Below are 11,555 nucleotides of genomic sequence, written 5' to 3' on the forward strand. Positions count from 1 at the left end.
TCAGGTCATGATCCTGGAGTCCTGGCATCGAGTCCCCCATTGGGTTCCCTGCTCCTTGGGAGCCTGCTTCTCCCTCTGCTTTTCTCTCTCTGCCTCTCTCTCTCTCTCTCTATCATGAATAAATAAATAAAATCTTTAAAAAAAAAGATGAAATCTTGCCATTTGCAATGACACGGATGGAACTAGAGGGTATTATACTAAGCAAAATAGGTCAATCAGAGAAAGACAATTATCATATGATTTCCCTGATATGCGGAATTTAAGAAACAAGGCAGAGGATCACAGGGGATCCTTACCAAAGTTCGACAGCCTCCCCCTTCACTGGGCCATTTCTTGGTTGCTGTCAGTATGTGATCAGGTCCTAGATACCCAAAACAGTTGATTCTCACAGTTCTTTTTCTGCCTTAATGGTTGTTACAGTGGAAAAAATAACACTAGGAAATTCCCACTCTGCCATTTTCCATGATGTTACTCTAGGTTATCTTTTAACCTATTTAAATATCAACCATCACTTGTAGCATCTTGTTCAAAAAGTTGTTTTGAATTTAAAATATTATCAACAAATGCAGTATGGATTTTTTTTTCGATTAGAAAAATTTTTTAATTTTATTGTTATGTTAATCATCATACATTACATCATTAGTTTTTGATGTAGTGTTCCATGATTCATTGTTTGTGCATAACACCCAGTGCTCCATGCAGAATGTGCCCTCTTTAATACCCATCACCTGGCTAACCTATCTTCCCAGCCCCTTCCCTCTAAAACCCACATTTTGTTTTTCAGAGTCCATCATCTCTCATGGTTCATCTTCCCCTCCGATTTCCCCCCTTTCATTCTTCCCCTCCTGCTTTCTTCTTTTTTTCTTTTTCTTAACATATACTGCATTATTTGTTTCAGAGGTACAGATCTGTGATTCAACAGTCTTGCACAATTCACAATGCTCACCATAGCACATATCCTCCCCAATGTCTATCACCCAGCCACCCCATCCCTCCCACCCCCCACCACCCCAGCAACCCTCAGTTTGTTTCCTGAGATTAAGAATTCCTCATATAAGTGAGGTCAAATGATACATGTCTTTCTCTGATTCACTTATTTCGCTCAGCATAACACCCTCCAATTCCATCCATGTTGTTGCAAAAGGCAAGATCTCATTCCTTTTGATGGCTGCATAAAATTCTATTTTATATATATATATATATATATATATATATATATATATATATATACACACCACCTCTTCATTACCCATTCATCTGTCGAGGGACATCTTGGCTCCTTCCACAGTTTGGCTATTGTGGACATTGCTACTGTAAACATCAGGATGCACATAACCCTTTGAATCCCTACATTTGTATCTTTGGGGTAAATACCCAGTAGTGCAATTGCTGGGTCATATGGTAGCTCTATTATCAACTTTTTCAGGAACCTCCATACTGTTTTCCAGAGTGGTTGCACCAGCTTGCTTTCAGACCACAGTGTAGGAGGTTTCCCCTTTCTCCACATCCCTGCCAGCATCTGTTGTTTCCTGACTTGTTAATTTTAGCCATTCTGATTGGTGTGATGTGGTATCTCATAGAGGTTTGGATTTGGATTTCCCTGATGCCAAGCAGTATTGAGCACGTTTTCATGTGTCTGTTGGCCATTTGGATGTCTTCTTTGGAAAAATGTCTGTTCATGTCCTCTGCCCATTTCTTGATAGGATCATTTGTTCTTTGGGTGTTGAGTTTGATAAGCTCTTTATAGATTTTGGATACTAGCCCTTTATCTGATATGTCATTTGCAAATATCTTCTCCCATTCTGTCAGTTGTCTTTTGGTTTTGTAGACTGTTTCTTTTGCTGTGCAAAAGCTTTTTATCTTGGTGAAATCCCAATAGTTCATTTTTGCCCTTGCTTCCCTTGCCTTTGGCGATGTTCCTAAGAAGTTGCTGCGGCTAAGGTCGAAGAGGTTGCTTCCTGCGTTCTCCTTTAGGATGTTGATGGACTCCTGTCTCACACTTAGGTCTTTCAACCATTTTGAGTCTATTTTTGTGTGTGATGTAAGGAAATGGTCCAGTTTCATTCTTCTGCATGTGGCTGTCCAGTTTTCCCAACACCATTGTTGAAGAGACTGTCTTTTTCCCATTGGACATTCTTTCCTGCTTTGTCGAAGATTAGTTGACCATAGAGTTGAGGGTCCATTTCTGGGCTCTCTATTTTGTTCCATTGATCTCTGTGTCTGTTTTTGTGCCAGTACCATACTGTCTTGATGATGACAGCTTTGTAATAGAGCTGGAAGTCTGGAATTGTGATGCCGCCAGCTTTGCTTTTTCTTATTCAACATTGCTCTGGCTATTCGAGGTCTTTTCTAGTTCCATACAAATTTTAGGATTATTTGCTCCATTTCTTTGAAAAAAAGTGGATGGTATTTTGATGGGGATTGCATCAAATGTGTAGATTGCTCTAGGTAGCATTGACATCATCACAATATTTGTTCTTCCAATCCATGAGCATGGAACGTTTTTCTATTTTTTTGTGTGTGTCTTCCTCAATTTCTTTCATGAGTATTTTATAGTTTTCTGAGTACAGATCCTTTGCCTCTTTGGTTAGATTTATTCCTAGGTATGTTATGCTTTTGGGTGCAATTGTAAATGGGATCGACTCCTTAATTTCTCTTTCTGTCTTGTCTCTTTTAATTCTTCTTCTTTAATTTCCTGGTTGACCCATTCATTCTTTAGGAGGATGCTCTTTAGCTTCCATGTATTTGAGTTCTTTCCGACTTTCCTCTTGTGATTGAGTTCTAGTTTCAAAGCACTGTGGTCTGAAAATATGCAGGGAATAATCCCAATCTTTTGTTACCAGTTGAGACCCGATTTGTGACTTAGGATGTGATCTATTCTGGAGAATGTTCCATGGGCAGTAGAGAAGAATGTGTATTCCATTGTTTTGCGATGGAATGTTCTGAATATGTCTGTGAAGTCCATTTGGTCCAGTGTGTCATTTAAAGTCTTTATTTCCTTGTTTATCTTTTGCTTAGATGATTGGTCCATTTCAGTGAGGGGGGTGTTAAAGTCCCCCACTATTATTGTATTGTTGTCAATGTGTTTCTTTGCTTTTGTTATTAATTGCCTTATATAATTGGCTGCTCCCATGTCAGGGGCATAGATATTTACAATTGTTAGATCTTCCTGTTGGGTAGACCCTTTCAGTAGGATATAGTGTCCTTCCTCATCTCTTATTACAGTCTTTGGTTTAAAATCTAATTTGTCTGATATAAGGATTGCCACCCCAACTTCCTTTTGATGTCCATTAGCATGGTAGATGGTTTTCCACCCCTTCACTTTCAATCTGGGGGTGTCTTAGGGCCTAAAATGAGTGTTTTGTAGACAGCATATCGAAGGGTTTTGTTTTTTAATCCAATCTGATAGCTTGTGTCTTTTGATTGGGGCATTTAGCCCATTTACATTCAGGGTAACTATTGAAAGATAAGAATTTAGTGCCATTGTATTGCCTGTAAGGTGACTGTGACTGTATATTGTCTGTGTTCCTTTCTGGTCTATGTTGCTTTTAGGCTCTCTCTTTGCTTAGAGGACCCCTTTCAATATTTCTTGTAGGGCTGGTTTCGTGTTTGCAAGTTCCTTTAGTTTTTGTTTGTCCTAAACATTTTTATCTCTCCTTCTAATTTCAGTGACAGCCTCGCTGTATATAGTATGCTTAGCTGCATATTTTTTTCGTTTAGTGCTCTGAAGATATAATGCCAGTCCTTTCTGGCCTGCCAGGTCTCTGTGGATAGGTCTGTTGCCGATCTAATGTTTCTACCATTGTAGGTTACATATCTCTTCTCCTGAGCTGTTTTCAGGATTTTTCTCTTTGTCTCTGAGACTCGTAAATTTTACTATTAGATGTCGGGGTGTTGACCTATTATTATTGATTTTAAGAGGGGTTCTCTGTGCTTCCTGGATTTTGACGCCTGTTTCCTTCCCCACATTGGGTAAGTTCTCTGCTATAATTTGCTCCAATATACTTTCCACCCCTCTCTCTCTTTCCTCTTCTGGGATCCCAATTATTCTAATGTTGTTTAGTCTTATGGTATCGCTTATCTCTCGAATTCTCCCTGCGTGATCCAGTAGTTGTTTATCACTCTTTTTCTCAGCTTCTTTATTTTCCATCATTTGGTCTTCTATATCACTGATTCTCTCTTCTGCCTCATTTATCCTAGCAGTTAGTGCCCCCATTTTTTATTGCACCTCCTTAATAGCCTTTTTAATTTCAACTTCGTTAGATTTTAGTTCTTTTATTTCTCCAGAAAGGGTCTCTCTAATAACTTCCATGCTTTTTTCAAACCCAGCTAGTATCTTTAAAATCATGATTCTGAACTCTAGGTCCGACATCGTACTAATGTCCATATTGAATAGGTCCCTGGCAGTCGGTACTGCCTCTTGTTCTTTTTTTTTTTTGAGGTGATTTTTTTCTGTCTTGTCATTTTGTCCAGAGGAGAATAGATGAATGAGAGAACAAAATGCTAACAGGGTAATAACATCTCCAGAAAATATATTCTAAACAAATCAGAAAAGACCTGAAACCGGGGGAAAAGAAAGAAAAAAGAAAATAGAAAAATAAAGAAAAAGATAAAAACAAAAACACAACAAAACAAAAAAACAGAATATGATCAAATATGATCAGGCTGGTTCATAGATCAGTGTCACACACTAGATTTGGGGTGTAATTTGGTCTGTTAGAAGAACGTGCCTCCCAACGTTTTAAAGAAAGAAAAACTTATAAATGTACAAAAATAGGGGCTGATACGATGAAGAGAAAGAATATTTCTGTAAAGATGAAAATTATAAAAAATTTTATAAAAGGAATTGATAAAATAAGAAGTTATTTGAAAAAAGAAAGGTTTAAAAAAAAAGAAAGAAAAGGGAGAGAATGTGATCAGGCAGGAGACTAGAACAAAGCCATACACTAGAGATTTAGGGTATATTTTGATCTGTTAGAAGAAACTGTATCTCAAAATTTTACAGAGAGAACAGTATATATATATATATATATATATATATATATATATATATATATGCCAAAAATAAGGGTAACTACTATGAAGGGATAGAATATGACTCTAAAAATGAAAAATAAAAATGTTTTTTTAAAAAGGGATTGATAAGTTGTTGGTTGAAAAAGGGAAAAAGAAATATTAAAAAAAAAAACAGTTTAAAAAATTAACTTTTGAAAGACTAAAGAATCATGGTAAAAAAGCCATGGATTATATGTGCGGTATTCCCCTAGCACTGGAGTTCTGCCGTTCCCATTGATTGGTAAACTTGGTCTTGGCTGGGTGTTCTTGCTGATCTTCTGGGGGAGGGGCCTGTTGCCGTGGTTCCCAAATGTCTTTGCTGGAGGCGGAATTGCCCCACCCTTGATTGGTCCGGGCTAAGTGATCTGCTCAGGTTTGCTCTCGGGGGCTTTTGTTCCCTGTAAGCTCTCGGTACAGCTTTGGAGGATGAGAGTGAAAACGGAGGCCTCCCAATCTCCACCCCGGAGGAGCCGAGAACTCGGGGTCCCACTCCTCAGTGCACCCCCAGAGAAAAGCAGTCAGTCACTCCTGTCTCTCCAGTCTCCGGCCACACTCCGTGATTCCCCAGCCTGTGACCAAGTGTTTCTATCTCTGGCACCCAACCCCATGTGGAGTCTCCAAAACCAGCAGATCCCTGCGGTGCGCTCCCGCGCCGCTCCCCCCCGGGGGAGGGAGGGGAGTCTCCCCGGATCTGCCGCTTGTTGGGTTCCTACTGGAGGAGCAGTGGTCCGACTGTCACCGATCACAGTTTATGTCAACCCCGAGCTGAGCGCCCGGACCTCAGCTCCGTCTCTGCAGCCAGCCTCCCCGCTCCAATACCTGGGACCTCTGCCGCACTCAGGCACCCCCGGTCTTTCTGTGACCCCCAGGGTCCTGAGACCACACTGTCCCACGAGGCTTCCACTCCCCACTTAGCCACAGGAGTAATGTCCCTCAGCGGGGCTGACTTCTAAAAGTTCCGATTTTGTGCTCCGCGGCTCTAGCACTTGCCAGAAGCGGCCAACAGAGGCCCCCTCCCCCGCCATCTATCCTCCCAAATATCGCCTCAGATTCACTTCTCCACATGTCCTACCTTCCAGAAAGTGGTCGCTTTTCTGTTCAGAGTTGTTGCTATTCTTTTCTTTGATCTCCTGTTGAGTTCGTAGGTGTTCAGAATGGTTTGATCCCTATCCAGCTGAATTCCTGAGACCAGACGAAAGCCCCGTCTCCCACTCCTCCACCATCTTGCTCCGCACCCCCTGCAGTATGGACTTCATGAAAAATGTCTAGAGCATGATAAATGACTTAGTCCCTTTTAGTCCATACCCATTTTTTCACTAACAATATCTCATTTTATTTTCACAACACTTTGCATAGGTATTATTATTCACATTTCTGAAGTGACAAGAAAAAGATTATAAAAGTTTAATGATAAAATCATAACTTTTGAATGGGAGAACCAGAATGCAAAGCCAGGCCTCCTGAGTCTGTATGCCACACTCTTTCCATAATACAATACTGATAGACTATTACCCTCCGGTGATTTGAGTAAACTATGAATATAAAATGTGTACATTTAAGAATTTGTAGAATTTTCAAAACTATTTTATCCTGTTACCAAATTTGTCATTGTTGTTTGCAAATAAGAGAATGAACAAAGCAAATACCCCTGGGAGTGCACTTTCACTTCTTTTACTAGATGGTATCATTTTAAAGTTTGAGAGCTATGTCAAAACACTCATATCTAAAAATAAGAACAGAATGGCAAACGAAACAAAACAACTTTCCAGGTTTTAACTTGATTTGTGGAACTTTTCAGAAACAGGTAATCTGAATGTCCATCACTACAGGAATGAGTGGATAAATTATGCTACCATTACATGGAGCATATTGCACTGTTTACTCTCTAGTAATACTCATCTTTATCTCCAACCTTGTCAACTTTTAATTATATCTCCAGGAATGGATTGTATTTCCCATACAGCCTTATGAACAGGGTTCTCATTTAGATTCCACAATGAAAAGCACTTGTGTAATATTTAAAGAAAAAGAGAAAGGGAAGTCATTGTTCTCTGTTGGAAGAGATAAACAGCTGAACAGATGGGAAGCATGAAGCAAGTTCCACGTGAGCTTTTGTTAATAATCTGAAATTGAGATAATTCATAGGTACTTCCTGGGATTTGGGGATTTACTAATTTCTTGGAAGCTCTAAATGGTGATCATTCTTTGTCCCCTCTCTTATTGCCAACTTTTTAAAAAATACTTATTTTATTTTTTTTTAAGATTTTTATTTGTTTATTGAGAGAGAGAGAGAATGGTAGAGAGAGAGAACGAGAGGGAAGAAGGTCAGAGGGAGAAGCAGACTCCCCGCTGAGCAGGGAGCCCGATGTGGGACTCGATCCCGGGACTCCAGGATCATGACCTGAGCCGAAGGCAGTTGCTTAGCGAACTGAGCCACCCAGGCACCCTAAAAAATACTTATTTTATTTTAGCACATACTCCTGCTGAAATGTATAATTTCAGCCCTTGAGGCAAAAATACAATTATACATCTTTTAAAATTAATGACATCAGTGAGGTCATATGATAGGAATTCTTAATCTCAGGAAATAAACTGAGGGTTGCTGGAGTGGTGGGGGGTGGGAGGGTTGGGGTGGCTGGGTGATAGACATTGGGGAGGGTATGTGCAATGGTGAGCACTGTGAATTGTGCAAGACTGTTGAATCACAGATCTGTACCTCTGAAACAAATAATACATTGTATGTTTAAAAAAAAAAAAGAAGAAGAAGAAAGTTTAGATGCCTTAGAAAAGTAGACATCAGTACCAACTTCAGGATTAGTCCCTAGTTGGCTTAGTTTAGGGTGATTGATGTAAGAAGCTTAATTCAAGCAAATGAACGAAATATATAAAATGTATTTTGGCATACTGAAACATAATTTCCCACTCTTCAAATGTTTCTGGGAGATACTTTCTCTTTCTGTGTGATGAAAAGCTGAAAGCCTGTAGATGCTGAAAATTTCTGGAAGTCATTTTATGAGTTTGAGAAAAATCAGTAACAAGAGAAATTGAACTCCATTAAGACAGACAAATAAGTCTCCTCTTGCGCTCTCATGTTAATGGCGTGTGGTATACGCTGAGGGGGATGCAAATAAGCATTGCTGGCACAGGGAGAGTCTCCCTGCCTGCCCCATTTCCTCTCGCCCCTAGTACTGGAGCTTGCCAGCATGGCCAGCATGGCCGTGGCACCACCCAATCGCTCACAAACCAGCTGGCCCCAGGAGGTCAACCAGTTTGGCAACAAGTACATCCAGCAGACCAAGCCCCTCACTCTGGAGCAAACCATCAACCTGTATGCTCTTACCAATTACACTTTTGGTACAAAGAGTCCTCCTATGAGAAGGACAGCTCTGTTGCAGCCAGATTTCAGTGCATGAGGGAGGAATTTGATAAAATTGGAATGAGAAGGACTCCAGAAGGGGTTCTGATTGTACATGAGCACTGGCTACCCCATGTGTTATGGCTAAAGTTAGGAACAACTTTCTTCAAATTACCTGGTTGTGAACTTAAGCCAGGAGGAGATGAAGTTGAAGGACTAAAAGCACTTAATGACAAAGCGGCCAAGATGGAGCCCTGTAGGACTGTATCACTGATTGCTTTGGTAACTGGTAGAGACCAAAATTTGAATCTCTTCATTATCCATATATTCCGGCACATATTACAAGACCCAAGGAACATTAAGAAGTTGGTTTTGGTTCAACTTCAAGAGAAAGCCTTGTTCGCAGCCCTAAAAATTACAAGCCGGTAGCTGCACCGTTGTTAAAACTGTATGACAATGCACCAGGATTTGGGCCCATCCATTTCGAGTCTTCCTCAGCTTCTGAGCAGGTTCAATTTTATGTACAACTGAATTGCTGCACAGTGGAGAAGTAAAAGAAGTCATCTCTGTGAGCACAACTATACGGTGTAGAATAAACATGGTAGGAAAGGTTTTTTGTGGTTTTTTTTTTTATCTCTTTCTCAATCCCTAAGTTGCAACCTACTTTCTTCTGTTATTTGAATAATGAGGTTAATATGAACTAGAGAGTGGTGTAAACAAATGTGATAATAATGTTTAATTTACTTTTGGTTCTACTCATACTTTTTTGTACAACATTAAAGAACATGGACTTCTTTTATTTGTATTTTTTTAAATTTCATATTAAACTTGTAAAATTTTTTAAAAAAAGAAAAAAAGATAGACAAATAAGACACAAACAAAATAGGTCTTTGACAAATAGGAATGAATCATTTGATCAAACTTTTTGTACCTCATCCTAACTCTGGAATAATTTTTGCATATTCTTAAAGCCAGTGTGGGTCCTTTATTCTTATACTTGCAAATGAAAGACTCCTAACAAATACAGAATAAGTGGTTAATCTTTTTTTATTTTTTATTGTTATGTTAATCACCATACATTACATCATTAGTTTTTGATGTAGTGTTCCATGATTCATTGTTTGTGCATAACACCCAGTGCTCCACGCAGAATGTGCCCTTTTTAATACCCATCACCAGGCTAACCCAGCCCCCCACCCCCCTCCCCTCTAGAACCCTCAGTTTGTTTTTCAGAGTCCATCATCTCTCATGGTTCATCTCCCCCTCCGACTTACTCCCCTTCATTCTTCCCCTCCTGCTATCTTCTTCTTTTTCTTTTTTCTTAACATATGTTGCATTATTTATTTCGGAGGTACAGATCTGTGATTCAACAGTCTTGCATAATTCACAGCGCTTACCATAGCACATACCCTCCCCAATGTCTATCACCCAGCCACCCCATCCCTCCCACCCCCCACCACTCCAGCAACCCTCAGTTTGTTTCCTGAGATTAAGAATTCATCATATCAGCGAGGTCATATGATACATGTCTTTCTCTGATTGACTTATTTCACTCAGCATAACACCCTCCAGTTCCATCCACGTCGTTGCAAATGGCAAGCTCTCATTCCTTTTGATGGCTGCATAATATTCCAGAATAAGTGGTTAATCTTAATGTGCGGACTTGGGTAATCTAATGATGTATTCTTTCAGTTTGGGAGGTTAGAAATATGTCTAAAATATGTTAAAATTTTTTCCTGTGGTAATGATTAACATATAGTGTTTGCCTTTTAAGGACATAGTTTAGGAGATTAGAAGTAAAAATGCAGCTTTTGGATTATATCTCATCTTTCAGTACTGTAATGGCAAATACTGGTGGAAACGAGGGAAATAGGATTCCTCAGTTACAATAGTGGGAAAGTTACTTTAAAAATCCATTCTTGAGGCCAGTCTGACAGTATTTCATGAATTTGCATACATTAGGTGATTCAATAATAACTTCTGAGTTTGCATTTCAGAGAAATCCTCATATGGGAATTCTCATTAAGGACCATGTAACATATGTGAAGATGTTCATTATATCAATAACTGAATTATATTGTATCAGATTATTGGAGACAATCTAGATTTTGAATGGATAAATATGTGGTAGATGTATACCATGGACAAGAGTTAAAAACAATAAACTAGGCTATACAGGACCTAAAAATAGTGGTTAGTGGAAACATTTAGAAACAAAATGAAATCTACAGGTGAGTACCAACTGTGTAAATCCGTATGAATTTGTATAAACTAACAATAAATATGGGGTCCCTGGGTGGCTCAGTCGTTAAGCGTCTGCCTTCGGCTCAGGTCATGGTCCCGCGGTCCTGGGTTCGAGCTCCGCATCGGGCTCCCTGCTCGGCGGGAAGCCTGCTTCTCCCTCTCCCGCTCCCCCTGCTTGTGTTCCCTCTCTCGCTGTGTCTCTGTCAAATAAATAAATAAAATTTTTAAAAAAACCAATAAATATATTTTCAAAAATATATGTTTTTAAAAGCTACATACAAACGCAAAAGGCCATATCCAGCAGCCTAGAACTATTTCTTATAGGCAGTGTGGTAGGGTGAGAGTGGAGAATGGGAACAAAAGAAAACGAAATTTATCAGTAAGGGTAATAAAATGAGATTTTGCATAGACTGATAATATTGTGCCATGAAATAAGAAAAATGATTAACTCAAACTTTGTCCTGGCTCCAAGTATAATAATAGTATTAAAGTAACATATCTTGAAAATTAGGTGTTTTTTTTTAAGATTTTATTTATTTGAGGGGAGCACAAGTGGGAAGAGAGGCAGAGGGAGAGGGAGAAGGAGAAGCAGGCTCCCCTGCTGAGCAGGCAGCCTGACCCAGGGCTCGATCCCAGGACCTTGGGATCATGACCCGAGCCAAAGGAGATGCCCAACCTACTGAGCCACCCAGGCGCCCTAAAAATCAGGGATTTAAATTTAGGCTTATTTGACATCAAAATAGTTTATTTCACTGCCCCATATTGTCCCTCATATAAATCTCATTTAATTCATTCAAAAATAATTTTAAAATAATATCATGATAACTGTATTGAGAGAGAAAGAGTCTTTTCAAAATATCACTGAATAGTAATTCAATATCCCCTAAAGTCTAGGATTCAA

At 39.4% G+C, this 11,555-nt stretch overlaps 1 pseudogene; it reads left to right on the top strand.

Moving 5' to 3' along the window:
- Window positions 1-8,267: 8,267 nt before the first annotated feature.
- Window positions 8,268-8,941, top strand: LOC114213473 (cleavage and polyadenylation specificity factor subunit 5 pseudogene; annotated as a pseudogene).
- The last annotated feature ends 2,614 nt before the right edge of the window (window positions 8,942-11,555 follow it).

Source organism: Eumetopias jubatus, unplaced genomic scaffold, assembly GCF_037043125.1.
Source record: "Eumetopias jubatus isolate StellerSeaLion01/CBP00866 unplaced genomic scaffold, mEumJub1_p1.0 scaffold_4, whole genome shotgun sequence".
Taxonomy (NCBI): Eukaryota; Metazoa; Chordata; class Mammalia; order Carnivora; family Otariidae; genus Eumetopias; species Eumetopias jubatus.